Source organism: Schistocerca piceifrons, chromosome 2 (assembly GCF_021461385.2).
Source record: "Schistocerca piceifrons isolate TAMUIC-IGC-003096 chromosome 2, iqSchPice1.1, whole genome shotgun sequence".
Classification (NCBI taxonomy): domain Eukaryota; kingdom Metazoa; phylum Arthropoda; class Insecta; order Orthoptera; family Acrididae; genus Schistocerca; species Schistocerca piceifrons.
In genome coordinates this window covers 847,779,633-847,782,315 of record NC_060139.1, presented here as the reverse complement: position 1 = coordinate 847,782,315, position 2,683 = coordinate 847,779,633, and positions in this window count along the sequence as shown.

Below are 2,683 nucleotides of genomic sequence, written 5' to 3'. Positions count from 1 at the left end.
TGGCTCTGAGCACTATGGGACTTAACATCTATGGTCATCAGTCCCCTAGAACCTAGAACTACTTAAACCTAACTAACCTAAGGACACCACACACATCCATGCCCGAGGCAGGATTCGAACCTGCGACCGCAGCAGTCGCGCGGTTCCGACTTAGCGCCTAGAACCGCGAGACCACCGCGGCCGGCACCAGCAAAGAGGTACACGGCTCATGTTGTCTTTAGTTCAACCATGCTTAGACGCTCAATGCCGCTGTTCGATCGCGTCCGCATTGTTACTTTGTGCCAGGGAGGCTCTCAGCAAGGAAAGTGTCCAGCCATCTCGGAGTGAACCAATGCGATGTTGTTCGGACATGGAGGAGACACAGAGAGACAGGAACTGTCGATGACATGCCTCATTCAGGCCGCCCAAGAGCTACTACTACAGTGGATGACCACTACCTAAGAATTATGGCTCAGAGGAACCCTGACGGCAACGCCAAAACATGTTGAATAATGCTTTTCGTGCAACAATAGGACGTCGTATTACGACTAAAACTGTGCGCGATAGGCTGCATGATGCGCAACTTCACTCGCGACTTCCGTGGCGATGTCCATCTTTGCAACAACGGCACCATGCAGCGCGGTACAGATGGGCCCAAGAACATGCCGAATGGACCGCTCAGGATTGGCATCACGTTCTTTTCACCGATGAGTGTTGCATATGCCTTCAAGCAATCGTCGAGTTTGGAGGAAACCCGGTCAGGCTGAACGCCGTAGACTTTCTGTCCAGCGAGTGCAGCAAGGTGGAGGTTCCCTGATGTTTTGGGTTGGCATTATGTGGGGCCGACGTACGCCACTGGTGGTCATGGCTGGGGCCGTAACGGCTGTGCGATACGTGACTGCCGTCCTCCGACTGATAGTGCAACCATATTGGCGAGGCATTCGTGTTCATGGATGGAAATTCACGCCCCCATTATGCTCATCTTGTGAATGACTTCCTTAAGGCTAACGACATCGCTCGAATAGAGTGACCAGCATGTTCTCCCGACATTAACCCTATCGAACATTCCTGGGCTGTTTATGGACGACGTGACCCACCAACCACTCTGAGGGATCTACGCCCAATCGCCGTTGAGGGGTGGGACAGTCTGGACCAACAGTGCCTTGATGAACTTGCGGATAGTAGGCCACGACAAATACAGGCATGCATCAATGCAAGAGGACGTGCTACTCGGTATTAGAGGTAGCGATGTGTACAGCTATTTGGACCACCACCCTCGAAGGTCTCGCTGTATGGTGGTACGACATGCAATGTGTGGTTTTCATGAGCAATAAAAAGGGCGGAAAAATGTTTATGTCAGTCTCTTCCAATTTTCTGTACAGGTTCCGGAACTCTCGAAACCGAGGTGACGCAAAACTTTTTTTGATGTGTGTATTTGGCAGCTCTCTCGGATGGAAACATATAACATACCTGAAGAAAACTGTGATCCTTTCAGAAATGAGACCGTTATCAATGCTATAGTTGATGTTACACGGTATTAGCGTGACGTCTTACGGTGAAAACTTATTTTTTGTCTGGTGCGCTATTTGTTTTTCTCTTTCTCATGGTATCTCACCTCCCACATCAGCTCACCTGCTTCCACCTCGCCACACACACCAAACCCTTGCTACTGCTCCCTGTTATGATGACGACGAACGAATCGTCGCCAATGTTGAATGACTCGTGGCCAATGCTGAATAGAAACATACAAATCTCTTCTTTGCGTATACAGCAGATTTGTCAGTGAAGTCGATAAGGAACTGGCTACATGGTTTGGGTCTGCAACGACTAAAGTAATTAGAAATCGTTGGTAAAAAATAACATATTGTACTTAACTCGTGGTACAGGAGTCTTCATAGTCAGGCTGAATATAATTACAAACAGAGAGCTATAGGGGCATCATATAGGCCACACTTTAACTAAGGGCCTTGTTAGAGATTGCTTCCTATCAACTAAAGGTTATACTATTTTCCTACTCGACGTCCCGAGCAAGAGTGGACGGGCGTTCGCTAGAGACTTGTTACAAGTTACGGAGCGGCGCTAATCGTGACTCGCGTGTGCAACAATACTAGTACGGACGGCGGTCGATAACTGCAACTCCTAACAAGTGTGGTATCGAACGGTGATAGCACACTCCCCTCTCCCCCCACCACAACCTACCACTGTGTTCCTCTAGTACAGTTGGTACCCCCATGTTTCACAATCACTTTGCAGACAGGGCTAAATATTATAATGGAAAAGAGAGGAAAAATAAGTGAAGTGCACAGACGTCTGCATTAGAATATTCAACGTAATTCTTAGCAAATGTTCAAATGTGTGTTAATTTCTGAGTGACCAAACTGCTTAGGTCATCGGTCCCTAGACTTACACACTACTTAAACTAACTTAAGCTAAGACCAACGCACCCTCCCATGCCAGAGGGATGACTCAAACCTCCGGCAGGAGGGGCAGCGCAGTCCGTGATAAGACGCCCGCGAGGCCACTCCGCGCGGGCCATTCTTAGCACCTAACAAGGAAAATGAAATAAAAAAATAATAAAACAAAATAAAAATATTTGTCACAAGCAGTCCCAATCATTGCGGTTGTAGGCTACGTAACAGCGTACAAACACAATGTTTGGGAGAACTTGTGAAAAATATCTGAAGGAAAGAGGTTAAGTTCTATA